Genomic DNA, 15,811 nt, shown 5'->3' with positions numbered 1-15,811 from the left:
GAGAGGCTAATCTAAGGCAAAAAGGTTTTTTAGAGTTTAAAATTTTCCGATTACCTTAATAATAGAAAAATTGCATATATTAAGGCGAAATAATTTTTAAGTTGGCACAATGTAAACACGGCGGACAAAATATGAAAGAATACTTGAATTATCACAAGATTCAGTTAAAAAATGAAAAAAATATTGCGGAATGGTTTTAATTGTATTTTAACACTACAACTAGGCTTCAACAAGAAAAAAACGAATTCTTAGGTTTTTAATTTAAATTTTTAACTAATTTTAAAATTGAAAATAATTTCTACTAATTTTGTGTCTTCAGGTTGATAACAAAATGCCCTTTTTTGCTATAAAATATTTAACTTTAAAAAGTTGTTCATATTGCTCTCTTATATACATTTATAAAGTACGTGTGTATTTCATTTCAAAGAAAATATTCCGGATGACCCTTTCTTTTTTTACGATTCAAAAACTTGACCATAAGATTTTAAACCACAAAATTTATCACCATCCTGTTTAACCAGACCACTCTATTTTAAGGACACATTTTTAAGTCAAAAAAAAAAAAGAATAATGAAACATCTTGAAATTTCTTGTAAGGAAATTACATTTTGTTTATTTTACAGTATCCCTTTTAATTTTATCTTTTTCTTACTTTACATGTTGACTACCTTTGCAATATTAAATGCGAAAATATAAAAGAAGAATATATAGAAAATAATAATTTGAATTGATATCATTGACCTTCTTGAAATTGACTTTATGCACGTTCCTATTAAATTTAAGTAGTAAGAGAATTTAAATTTAGAAAATGAACCACGTATTATTTTGTAAATAGGAGTGTGGGAGTTTAAGTAAATATGGTCTAAGATTCTTAATAACGAATGGGATAAAAGTATGTTTATTTTTTTGTAAATTTCAATTTCTTTGTTATAAAAAAATTTTATTAAGATTATTTGAGTTTAAGCTTACATTGTTCTGTTAAATAGAATACAAAATTATTATTAACAATAAAAGTAATTAAAGTCGAATATTTTTTTTCTTTCGAGAACAGAAGAAGTTTAAATACAGAAAAATTATACGAAATATTTAAGAAAGTGTAGCCATTTTGGGGTTTTAGAAAACATGGACAATTATTAAATTGCTTAGCGTAATTTTTCTTTTGCATTATTGCTGTTTTAATGTTATTTTTTGTGTTGAAATTTTTGCAATTGCACTACACAGGAGAGAAGCAAGTATTGCGATCGAACCAAATTTATCAAGTTCAGTTTTTATCATAAATCATCGTACACACTTTTGCTTTACTGTAGAAACACAAACTCAAACTCGCCAGAGAAAACATACTTGGTAGTTTTTTGATTTCGAGATCATTTTTTTTTAACGTGGCTATTGAAATATGTAACAGATTTTCTCAAAATTTTCAATTTGGGTTATGCTTTTTTAATCGAATAAGTCTGCCAAATTTTTTGTTGAATTGAGGTCTAGCCTTGAATATAATGGGTGTTTTACTTTTTCTTTTCGAGAAAATTGAGTTTTCGCAATATTTTTGAGCTTCTTGCAGAAATTTCATATTATTCACTCTTTTTTGGAGTGTCGAATTTGGATTGGAATTTCACAGAGAAGAATATAAATTACATTTCCAGATTCAGAGCAAAATAACCTTTAAACATTTGAATTCAAACCAAGTTGCATTATGAAAATTTGTAAAGCTACTTGTGGAATTAACAGTACTGCTGTTAAAATCAGATTTATGTTTTTCCTTATAGATTTTTTATAATTCTTTTCATTTGACGATAGATATACAAAGTTCTCATTTTGAAGTATTAAAAAATTACCGAGTCCAAATTAAATTGAATTAAATTGACACCTGTAAAACTTTTTAACATTTTCTTTTTAATCCTTTTGCTTTAAATTCATCAAACTAAATCAATGATTTTCGATTATATTTTTTTTTCATTTTAGTTATAATAGTGCACCATATCCATTATCAATACCATCTATTATCAGAAATCATCTTAAAATTTTTCCATTTCTCTGAAAATAATTTAAAAAATTAATACAAAAAATAAAGAAAAGAAAAAATCTTTTCCTATTGTCATTCAAGGATTCGATTTTATTTATTTTTGTCTTATGGTTTTTTTTAAAGATCTCTGACACAATCACAAAGGAAATAAATATGGAAAAAGAAAGATAAAAAGAATTAAAAATAATTTTTTTTTGAAACTCTTTCAAGTCTTGAAGTATCCATTGTCCGTCCAGAAGCTGATATTTTAGAAAATTTTAAAGAAAGGTTAAAAGGTTGAATACGTTCATTGAATAGAATTTGTTACAATAAAAACAATTTTTTTTTTTCAAAAACGTAAGGACAAAAAGTAAAATCAAATATCCTTAAAAACGTAAGAGAAAACTGTGAAATAAAATAAGAGTTGGAATTCAAAAATTTTTTGGACAAAAGCAAAAATGAAAAACTCAAGAAAGAACGAAAAAATATCAATAAAAAGCAAGTAACTTTTAGTTTACTAAAAAGATTTTTTAAGAACATATACCTACAGTGCTCCTATACAGTTCCCAGCGTCAACCCTCCTTATTTTAACCTGATAAAAGAGTGAAGACAATGTTGCATATCTGATACCATTTACCCATTTACATGTGTAATTTTAAAGGAAATTCGTATAGAATTAAAGTGGAATGAAAATTCTTCATAGATGCCAGAAATGTCTGTAAATACTTTCAAAAGAAGACATAAGAAAAGTGAAAATGGAAAGAAAATGTAAAAAAAAATTGTAACTAAAACGAAACAAAAAAAAACTTTTCTGTCGTCCGAGTGCTAATATTGTTAAACTAAAAATTTTTCTTTTAAAAAAAGTTTCTTATACCATATTAGAGAACTCCAACATGTATGTGCGTATAGCCTCCAAATACATTTATGTTTTGGAATAAAACATGCACTATATAATATTATATATGCATACGTATAGTAAGCCAAAAGTAATAAACTTCTTCTGGGTTACACGCTCATTTCATACTAAGTCATACAGTAACTGACTAACATTTAGATATTTTAAACTAATGATGAATTAGACAAGCCATCGGAAGTGTGCGGCTCATGTGCATCGTGCTAATTTTAAAATGTGGCCTATCATTCTGCTTGTAAGAAAAAAATATATTCAATTTTGACTATTGAAATTTGGCAATATAACAGTTATAGATAATATAACATAGATATAAAAATTCCATAAAAACTTATTATATGTCAAAACAGAACAATCATTCAAATCAGTTAAAAATGTCATTTCTTCTTGTAAGTAGGTAATGTAATAAACGGTTGATTTAGTCAATAATGGCTGTAATTATAAGTACAGAAAACAGTGAGCCAAGTGACACATGATCAATAAATAGATCACCAGAAAACACGATGCGCCTAAAAATATGTCGCAATTTCAAAATATTTATATGTCCAAAGTTTAATTTTAAGTAGAAAATGTTTTGATAAACAGAAAATTTTTGAGCAGAATTTCAATTATGGCAAATAAATGCATAAATGGACGCTATTTAGCTCATTTACCTCATATATGGTCATGTTATTGACTCTTTGTTTAGTTATTTAAAAGCAACCACTTGAATTTTTGCATAACTTTCAAGCTTTAACCGCTCCCTGTTTGCTACCAAAACCATGTCCCTGTATAAGAAACAGCTTCTCTATGTTATTGTGGTCGTTTTATTCTTCAAAAATTTTTCATATTTTTTTTTAGGTTTCAGAGAAGATGTTTGTCTACAATGTCCGGAAAGGTTATATTCGTGCTTATATAATTTATTTTAAAAGAAAATAAATATTTTTACTGAACTTCTTCATACAAATTATGCACATATATACGTCCATACATACACATTTTTTTTATATATACAATATTACACAAACAGTGTTGTAAAGCATATGTGGTCTTCTTCTATACAAAATATCTACCACTATACATACATATATATTTTTATCTGAGTATATTTATTTCGTTTCATTTTTCGGAAAGTCTTAATGTACGTATGTATGTATGTAAATTTAAAGTAAAAAGTCGACACAATTTTCGATTTAAATATAGAAAAATTAAAATAATTTTCTCCTGGTTTTCACAAAAGGTCTTACAATGACAAAAAAAAATTTTTAACCTGATAAACTCTTCCCAATATCAAAAATTCCTGTATTGTTTTACAAAAAAAAAATTTCATATTTCGTAAATGTAAAAACAAAATGAAAATATCTTTAAAGTTTGGGCATTTTAAATTCATTTGAAAAGTCGAAAAATTCTTTTTTTTTATATATAAATTTATAGCCAGTGTGCTACTCTGATTCTACAAGATACAACAGAAAAAGAAAAGGGTTACATGAGTCATATGTTGAGCAATAAAATGTGTGTGTACTTTAAATATACATATTGCGTGCCCTGTTAAGTATATATGCATATATGTAGGTGTAAATGAGAATATGTTACGAGTACAAGGACTACATGTGCATAAATGAGCTCATAAATTTTCATTTTTCCTCACTATATATTTCAATTTTCTCAGACTATTTTCCAATTTATTACTAACAATGTAACAATTTTTGTCCTTCAAAGTTAAATCGTCAAGTTAATATTTCATTTCAATTTCTTTTGTATTTTATTATTTAACTTGAAAATGAGGGAAAATTAAAGAAAATTTTTATAATTTCGTATATGATTTCATTTCTTAAGAATACCTTTTATTGTTATTTTCTGCAATAATTTATCAAAAATATGATGTGGTTTTGTCCTTTTATTTTATTAAATCCTATATACACCACCTATATGTATACGAGTATTCAAATTCATTTGTATCATTCCATGTATTAAAGATTTGAATATGAAAGGGATTAATAGGAAAAATGGAAATTTATGTTTAATTAAAATTAAGATAATTAAAAGCATCAGGTTTTCACATTTCTTAAAGAATTCTTTAAGTCATTGAATAATTGTAAAAGTAATTGGGAATTTAAATTTTAGAAAAATTATGATTTTTAAATTACCAAAAGCAAGTAAAATGTTTTTTATTTACATAAATAGTACTCAAAATAATTTTTATAATAGTTATAAAAATTGCTGAATTTGTCACATATCTGACCTAAATTTCGTACAGAAGATTTATCAAATTGATTGTTGAATATGCCACGCCAGTTTTATCGTTTATTGGAGGGATTTATCTTGAGTCACTTCAGACGCCGGCTTCTCCCTTTTTCTTTAGCCAAATTTTTTGATCACAACAATTTATCAGTAAAATCTGTTGCCGTTATCTATAATTATGAACATAATACGAATATCAGTTTTAGTCGTGTTGGCACATTTTCAGGTTTGTTTTTTTCAAAATGGTAAAAAATGAAGTTTGGGGATAATGTGGACCATTAGCGGTTCTGGTATTTTGGAGTAGTAGTTCACATATATCCGAAATAGTAATGTATCATGCTAAAATTAGTTAATATTTTAGAAAAATGCCAAAGAAGATACGAACTTCTGCAAATTTCGAACTTAATAAATTTTATTAATGTCACTAGGTTTCTAAATACTTACACAATTAGAAAATTTTAATATTACAAAGCTTAAAGTTGCTGAAGATAAATGGCTAAATATAAAGGCTTTTCCACAATACCCGAAGTTCCTCTATTTATTTCTGCTAATATATGTATGTCCACTTCGTGCGTTACTTTACCGAAGCTGACTTTCTTTTAAGTGCAATTTCTTATTGAATACGGTGGTTCGATTTCACTTGTATAAACTAATAAAATTTTGATGCACTTCAATAATAAGCGTTTTTGGGCTCAAATTTTTTTTTATCAAAACTCTTCGTAAACATTTCTTGCAGTGAATTGTCAGGTGAAATAAGAACGCGAATTGATTTAATTGAACCGTTTTTTAGTACCTCTTGCCAAAAAGTGTTTTTATGAAAAACCATAGCGTAAAGAAAAGTAAAGAATTTTTTTTTGCTTATTTTTTTGTTTTTCATTAAAATGTCAACATAAATACCTGCTCCAAACACTTTAATTACTTTAACTAAATATTTTTCTTATTCTACTGCTGTTGTTATGATTTTTTTTGCTTTTCTGCTTTTGATTGTTTTTCTTAGTATTCATGTTGCTCATTTTAAGTTTAAACAATTTGCAATAAATTGATGTTTTTGCTAATTTTTGGTTGCACCTACTCTTGTATAACACAATTTCAACAATAATAAAATCAAACAACTATTTAAAAAAAAATCATCACTAAAATTATTTTAATTGATTTTAAGACACCTTGCTCTGGTATGCGGTCAAATTGAATACAAATGTAAAATGATTTCATTCTAGGCATATAGAAAATACGTGAGTATAAAAATAAAGTCAAAATTTAAAATTCGAATAGAATTAAAGTTAATTCAATGTCGGAAATAGATTTCACCTGCCAATAGGGTGCTCTAGTTGTCATTAATGTTAAACATTCGGTCAAAAAAACAAAAAGAAAAAAATTAAAATAAAAAATTGAAATATGTTAGTTTTTCTTAAGTACATATGTAGATAATATGTATGTAAGAATAATATATGTACAGTAAAAATAAATTTCGCTGTAAATAAACTGTAAATTATTTTTTGCAATTAATTTTCATTTAAAAAAAATGCGTAGAATTTTAAATTTTAAATAAATTTTATATGTTAAAGCAATTTTAAGATATGCTATTTTCAGTTTCAATACTTTTATGAATCAATCTGTAGGGGTTACTAATTATGTGGGGATTTAGAGATCAGAGCGTTGCTGAATTCAGGAGTTTCCACCCTGGTTCATTTAATTGACAGTCACTTAGTTGCTTCGAACAATTTCCAAAACCTGAGGTGAGGTTAAGAAGGTTGCTATAAATGTGCTTATTAACTAAAATTGTGTGAAGACGGGATTCTATTTAAAATTGACAGAAGATTGGAGGGTAATCTTCTGCCAATTCTTTTGTAATCTCAATTATATAATTTTTGAAGCACTTATTGTGGTCGATTCAAAATAGTTTTAAAATTAGTGCCATCATTACAAATCGAAATTGTTCTTCCTCAAAATTTTTACAATGCACATACTATGTGCTTGTTCAAACATAAATTATTTGTACAGACTTTTCAGTAAAATTGGGATTTTATATGGTTCACTACAAAATTTTATATAGGGCTGGCAGGCATGCACCACTGTAAAAAGGAATCAAAAGCAAAAAGAAAAATTTAATTTTAAAAAATAAAAACCTAAAAAAGAACAAAAATTAAAATAAATTGGTTTATTTTTTTTAAATTGTACTCAAAGCCTTAAAATATAACACAAAAATTTAATTAAAAAATGGCGAGATAGTGACGCCAAATAATGGCCCATCACATTTAAGAAAGTTCATTAGGTGCTTTCGAATTGTAAATTTTTTAATTGCAATTTCTTAGAATTGTTTTGCATTATTGCGCCATGTTACTATATATTGTGTATTAAATTGTCGTAAGCATAAGTAGGTAGACAGAGGTAGATGGTGCTATAAGTCAATTTATATAAGAAATTCGATGATTGATTGATTGATTTGACAGCTAATTGCAAACAATGTCAATTTGTTTGATGAGGGAGTTTAGTTTTATTTTCTGTAGCGCGATGTGATATAATATTTTTCGTATTAAAGAAAAAGATGATGTAGTGAAGGTATTGACTGTTGTTGCACCAGAACTACAATTCTATACACACTAAAGTAAATTGAATAAAATACTTTCCTCGCACTATCTTATAATAGATGATTTCGATTTTTGAAATTAACAATGAAAATATTTGAAAAATGAAAAAAACTTTCCTGATTTTGCATTTAAATTTCTTAAATTTTTCATTGTTGTTCGGTGTCACTTTTTCAATTGGGTTAATTGGTTGTTTAAAATGAATTATAAGATCCGGGTATTTCTATGTGTACAAACTTGTATATCACTGTTTATAAAGTCTTTTATAATTAAAAAGGTTTAAATGAAATTCTGCAAAAGTTATTGGTGAATTGAAAAGTGGACCTTCTGAGTTATTCTAGAGTCAATAGTTTAATGACTCTTTTTTATCATTGCCAACTAAATAGAAAATTGAACTTTTAATTTAAATTTACAAATTTCTGATGCTCAAGAATTTAACATGAATATCTTCCACAGCAAAAATCTTTTCATTTGCTCAAACGCTTTATGAATGAAAAACAAGATTATTATTTGCTAACTTTATTCAGGAAATATGAAAAATTTCAGCAATAATTCATTCCAATTTGAATCATGATGATTACCTGCAATTCTTTATAATTTTTCTATGTAAAGTAGTTGGTTGGTATGTCACTTTATTTATTATGTAAATAGTCCTAGACCACAAAAATATTTCATGTCACAGAATAACACTTAATAATTTTCTTTTTATGTCTGATTTTTCAAACTTATTCTTTTTTAACGAAGGTATTGCCTTTGAATATTATACTACTGCTCACTCTAACCAGTATGTTTGTAAATGATTCAAAATTACATAGGTAAACCAGAAATAATAACAGTTAAAATGATTCATAGCCATAGTTAATTTAACCTTTTGATAATTTTAATGTTGATGTTGAAAGAAATTATAAGAACATTTTCAGTATTGTTGCTAAAAAGCGTAGGAACTGAAAAAAAATCTGAAATGTAAACAAGTTGCAGAATAGTTTGATGTTTTGAATGAAAATATAATTTTAAAAACACATTGTACATAAATCTGAGATCATAATATAAAGAGAAAAGTAATGAGTTAGAAGTTTGCATTTCCTAAAATTGGACTATTTTTTTTCTAAGTCAATTAGAGTACATACGCTTAATGAAACTTTATTATGGCCGAAAATATAAAATTAATAATAAAATAAAACCAATTTACTGCAATATTAAACTGAAACTAATAAGTTCATTACATTTGGACGTCAGTTTAATTTCATTCAATTCATTTCTCTACATTAACGAGAAAACTGAAAAAAAGGAAAGGCTTAAGACAAAATTCTGGTTGGAATGCAAATTTAACTTTTTAATCCAAAAAGGCCTAAATGACGAGCAGTTACAATAATCATAATTTTTCTAAATTTTTACAAATTTTCTTAAGAGAGTAATTTGAAACTATTTTTAATATTTCTTATAACCCAATGCTCATAAAAAAGACGAGAAACCACTACAGTACATGTTCATTTGGGGTATATTGGGCGCAAACCAACATTTTTGAGATGGTGAATGAAATTTAATATTTGAAATGTTTTTATTTTCTTATTTTTCGAAGCTTTCCTACAACTTTTATACTTTATTCTTTCTTTTAAAAATTATTTATTTCCACCACGGCACCACAGCCATACCAACATCTAAACTTTTAAAAATCTGCAACCTACTCGTTTTGAATGAAACTCTTAAAATACTATAGTCTTCTAAAGTAAAATGAGAAATAAAATTATGGTTTTAAAAATGTAATCCGAAGATGACAAATTAGAAAAATATTTTTTTTCCATATCAAAACCAAAGATTCCATTAGAGAAGGTGCGAGATTTTCTTTATTTTTTTTTTAACTCATTTCAACGTAGTATAAGGAAAGTAAATAATTTTAAAAGCAGACGACTGACTATAATAATTACAATGACGACAAAAAATTTTGTACTATACGTATGTAATATATATATATATACATATATTTTTGGTTCGAAAGTAATGAAAACATTAAACGGTTTAGAGTACGACTATAATAATTTTTAAAGGTTGCAGGTTATTATAAGGAGAATGTATTCTATAACGATATACTGAAAATAAAATTATGATGAATTTCATATTTTTTAACTGAATATTCATAATAATTCAGCCGTCTAACTGAAATGACGACGGGGTTCGGATGGTAATAATAATAATATTACCAGTGATTAAGAGATGAAAAGCTTACAATATATGAATATATTATAAGCAGTACATTTTTATACATACATTGATATATCCATGTAACTCGGTTAGAAAATAAAAGGTTTGTTTAAAAAAAATTTCCTGTATTCATACAGTTATACACACGTCATACGTTCGTACACATTATATACTCGTATTGTAGAAAAATATGCTAAGAGGCGCAAAAAGGATTCATAATATAATATTTGAAAAGAGATTTTAAACCTGTGATAATTTTCTGTCATTATAATGAAATTTTAGAATTTAATATGCGATCATACCATTTTAATCTTGCCTATATACATACATATGTAAAATATACCTATAATTATATTAGTGTATGTAAATATATGAAGGCAAAATATGTGAAAATAATTACAAGGTTAGTTTAAAATTCAATTTCAAAAGGAATAATGAAAATTGAAGTAAGGGTTCGTTAGAAAATGTATACAATTAATTAATATAAACGATTTTATACACGTGTATATATAGAGCATGTATAAGTATATTAGATGAGGACTAATTAAATTTTTATTAAATATTTTTCGAGCATTTATATAGAGAGAGGTACTAATATAAAGGTTAAATGTTACGATACTCGGAAAAACCATAAGATAATGAAGATTATGTGATTTAAAATTTTATCATATTGTAGAGACAATGAGGTTAATTAATTTAATTTTGTTTGATGCTTTAAAATTAATTAACTGAATGGCTTCAATATTAAATTTATACTGAATTTTCGTACACATCGTATATAATTATTAAAATTGAAACTTCAAACAGTTGTTTATTGAATGGTTTTTATAGGAATTTAAACATTAAAGGCATTGATAATTTAAGGAAGTTTTCTGAGAAATTCGAAGTTTTAGTATTTTAGAAACAATAGTATGAAAGTCTTTATATATTTAAATTGATTCAATAAAACCTAAATTTTAAATTCATAAATAGAGCAGTCAATTCAGAATATTCTAATTTCAAAAAGTTATGAAAAATAGTTATGGAATTAATTTTTATTTTCGTTTAAAACCGATTGACCTCTCTTACTTCCTTACAATGTTTAATATATAAAATTTTCATTTCAATTGACCTTTTACTGTGTAGATTAGCAATCTTCCAAACTAATAAGTATGTTTCATCTTTGATCTGAAAATTCAACTTTATTAAAGGTAAATATTTATTAGATTTAGAAGATTTTATAGCCTTTTATAATATGATTTTGTTCTCAGTTCAGTTTTCATTCACAATTTCCGCAAAAATTTGATTTTATTATTTTGCTTACGTTTTGTTTTTCATTTTACTAACAGTTAGTTAATATAATATAGTACGATACACCTTCAACATTTTATGGGGTTATACATATATATTATGTATGTGTATCGTCTCATAAAAATGTTCGAACTCATAAAAATTCCATTTGTTAGGATAATAAAATTTTGAAAACGCAAAAATATAAAAAAGTGAAAACCAAAAAGAAAAGAAAAATAAAACCAACAACGAAAAATCTTATAACGTGACTTTGAATTTGTTTTGTGGAGAAATGAAAAACGCAAAAATAGCGGGAATATTCCTGTCCCATATTTTCCGATGTCATAAAAATGAAATTGAAATGTGTGGATCCTGGCTTCAAGAATGTTGTGTTTTCTCTCCATAAAATTGTTTTGTATCATCATATTTTACTTTATTATGTGTCCATGTCCCGTGAGCATGTTTACAATCATACACACATATTTGTTTTTATGCGTCATGTACTCATATGAACTTCTGATATAATCAACAACAAAAAAACAACCAGGTTGGAAAATCATTTTTGTACTCGCTTAGGTATGTAATATTTTTTTTTCGATATAGCAAATTTCTTTCCTCGTTTAGGATTAGAGAAGAAAAAATTCTATTGATGAAGTCTCGTAAATCATTGAGAACGGTTATAATTCCAAACAAAATTTAAAATTCTGGCTTGTTCGGCGCCATATGCGTTCTAAAAACGTGCACTTTCATCCCAGTTTTTGTTTTTGAAATTTTTCCTTTTGAAATCGTACCGTATAAATTGTTTTTAGTTTATGTTCAATTGCTAGGATTTAAAAAAAAAATTTACAACTTACCTTCTTAGGCAAGCAGTTAATTTATGCTCGAGCAGCTTGTAAGCTTGTCTGACCTGATTTCAATGCATGGTAAAAACAACTCGAGTAAGAAAATTTTTGAAAAAGAAAATTTCTTATCGTTTCATAGACAACTAAGATAATTTTACTCTAACAAAAGAAAACCGTATTCCAATAATAGGCTGGACCAACTTAAAAGTTCCCTTACTTTATTTTTTTGAGTTTTATTTCATTGGCTTTGCAATTTTTCGCTAATAAAAATTGTTTTCTTGTTCATTTTATGGTTTTTCTTTATAATGGTAGTTAAAAAGTTGTTTTGTGGATTGAAAACGTGTGTTTTTCGCGTCTTTTTTCTCTTAAAGTATAATATAAAACAAAGTTTTTGTCATCACTTAAAAATCAGAATTGAATCCCAAAGTGTTACTTTATTTAATATGCTTTTATTTTTATCCAGTTTACTTTAAGATTCACAAATTCATATTTTCGCATACTTAAGATCAAAATAACTGAAATAAATAGAAGAAGAAGAATAAAATCAGAAAATAATAAATTTTATCCTTTTATTTTTTATCTGGCATTGTTACAAGCGATGAAAATTGCGAATTGCGTTTTTATTACCTTTAGACATACGCAATCTTATTATATGTGTGTATGTATTTGTATGTGGAATTATTAGAAGTGTAATTTTTCAAGTCATCTACACAAGAAAGTAAAAATAATTTAATGACTCGAATAGATTTTAACTTTTATAAGGTAAAGTTTTCTATAATTTTATGTCGCTTTACTTTTTATTATTTTCCAAAGAATTTTAAAAAAAAAAACTTTGGCAAAGTAAAAGTTTTTACAGCGAAAATAGAATAATTTGAGCAGAACAATAAATGGATATAAAAAGTATGACAATCATTATGTTTAGTGTATAAGTCATTGTTTTAGTGTCGCAATTAATAGCTGTTGTGAATCAATAATAACTCAAAATGATAATGAGGTGGTAATTTTCCCTGGCTTGATTGTATGGACGTGATTTTCTTTTTTTTCAAAATTAAAGTTCAAAACTAATTTCGAATATTCTTGTTAATTTGAGTTTTCAAAATTTTAACTCACATATCTGACGTAATTATCAATTTTGATGTGGAATCTGAATAGTATAGAATTATTTATAGGCCCGCTATTAATTACAGTACTTGCGAAAATGAAATTTTTTCAATAATATAAACCCAACTTGTTTGCCTAAAAATATGCAAATATAATTATTATCAAAAAAGCTGCACAAAATTCATGACTGCAATGTGCGGAACCGAAATAGTTGTGGTATATTTATAATATCAACCTGGTGCACAGTATTCTTGAACTCTTGTTGTACTAACTTTCCAAGCCTTTCACCCAATTGATTATTGTTATTCAGTTATTTGAGATATTTTAGAGTCACAAATGATATTCGAACTTGAACGAGTAATTTTCAATTATGTAGAATAAAATTTGGAAGAATTTAGAAAGATCGAAAGTTAAATTCCTAGAGTTGTGGCATCTTTTCCACTATGCTTACACGATGCAGAAAGAAACACGGTATATCTTGTATGCGTTATTTAAATTTTTAAAAAAATTCTTAAAATGTCAGTTTTTTCATTACAATATTTTATTCGCAATTCTTTTGTAAATTATTGCGTATTTTATATTATTTAACTTAGAAATTTAAGTGAAAAATTTTTTCATTTGGTCCCATTAAATTTTCGTTAAGCACCATGAAATAAATGGAGAAGGTATGATATTTTTAACTTTTATTTATTAAGCTATAAATTACCTTTTCTACTTATACTGTTTTATTTATTTTTACTTACTTACTTTGTTTTTTTCTTAATATTTCGAAAATAAATATAAAAACAAATAATTACGGAAATAAAATAGAAATTGAGAACCAATAACATCGAATAAACGTCAAATAATAGGTTTTCTTTTTGTTTTGTGTAAATTATTGCCTTTAAATATATGAAGTGAAAAGAAAAACAATAAAGGCATCACTTCTTATTTTTATATTCTTACTCTTACCTTCTACTTATACAACATACATTTATACATATAATTCTCATAGTATCCTTTTTAGAAATTTTCTTTTTAGCATTAAAACAAAAGCTATGAACTACATTCCTACTTCTTTGGTGTATATTGAATGGGATATTGAATGGTTATAAGAAAGCAAAGAATCATAAGCTCTTGTTAGTGTGTCATTAAAAGAAAACAAGGAAACATTGGAATATTGCACAGTGTATAAAAATAATACATACATACATAATACATTATGTATACACACACATTATTTTTAATATAGACAAATGCATAATGTCCCGTATTTTTTCCATATTAAATAATTGTAATAGCTTTGTAAAAGAGGAATTTCAGTTAAATTTAGTGAGAAATAATGATTAAAATTAGAAGAAATACAGTTTTAGAATAATTGTGTCATGAAATCAAATTATTCGATATATCTATATATGCATACATATATGCGCACATGTTTTTCAATTAAATTCGTAAATGTTTTTTGAATAAAATTTATTGCATTTAACTTTAATACAAACATTTGTAAGACCAGGGTCCTGCCAATTTCATTTGGATCATACATTTTAATTACACGGTTTTCTCTTGAAATAGTTTTCTTATTATCATTACAATATTGCATACATTTAGGAGGAGTTTAAAAGTAAATACGAAAATAATTGCCAAAATGCTGTTTTAATTTTTTTAAGAGTTCGATTAACCTAATAGAAAACTAAAGAATTAATGATTTAACGTTGAGGTTTTACTTAATTTTAGAGTTAACAATTCGAAAAAGCTCAGGGTTTGGTGAATATATTATTCTAATAAAGTAAAATGTTCTTTGGTATTCTTAAATTGTGTAAGTTTTAGACTCGCCGGAGTTACCATTTAGAATAGAAGTAGCACTAAAAACTAAAGAAAACCAGATTAAGACCGCAATTTATTAAAAAGGAAACACAACATCCCGACCATTTCATGTAAATTTTGAGATAGGAGAAATAAGTAGTCACCTTGACACCTTGATCTGAAGAAGAAATAAGCAGTAGTTTCTGAGTTCACCAATTCCATGCAATTTATTATAACATTGAATTTTCAAAAATTTGCACTTTCAAGATCTTTAATCTTTATTTAAGATCTTTAAAACTTATAACTGCTGGGGAATAAGAACACACGTTTTTTTAAAGACAAAATTTCTTCTCTATTAGCTGTGAATGTGAGCTAGTGCATAGAATAGTTTAACCATATAAAGTTTTTGAATTCGATTAAGAAATAACAAAGATCTAAATTTTTAATTAAATTTATTTTTAAACGCTATGGTTGAGAATGCTATGTAAGAAAAAGCTTTAAATAAATTTAATTACGCATTCGCCATACCTTAAAACTATTGATTTTTCAAAGTATAATAAAATGGAAATTTGTTTTTTTATTTATCATTTGCATGGTTAAAAGTTATTGAAATTTCGTTGAAAAAAATCTAAATTTCATCTCATTTCCTTCTTTTTTTCTTCCATATATTAAATTTCCGTTTTCTGTTCTTATTTTTAATACCTTCATAAAATCATCATCAAATCTAAAAGCATACTTATTTGGACAAGAAGTTTTTCATATGTCCGTCGATAATCGCACATAACTAAACGGATTTTTATTTTATTTTACCGTTGTACTTTTATGTTACACTTGTATATGATGAGGAGTTTAAATCACCAAATGCCTGCAATAAAAAAAATATTTGAAAAGTAAAAAAATA

This window comes from Condylostylus longicornis, unplaced genomic scaffold, assembly GCF_029603195.1.
Source record: "Condylostylus longicornis isolate FDR11 unplaced genomic scaffold, ASM2960319v2 ptg000055l, whole genome shotgun sequence".
NCBI lineage: Eukaryota > Metazoa > Arthropoda > Insecta > Diptera > Dolichopodidae > Condylostylus > Condylostylus longicornis.
This window is presented reverse-complemented; position numbering follows the sequence as displayed.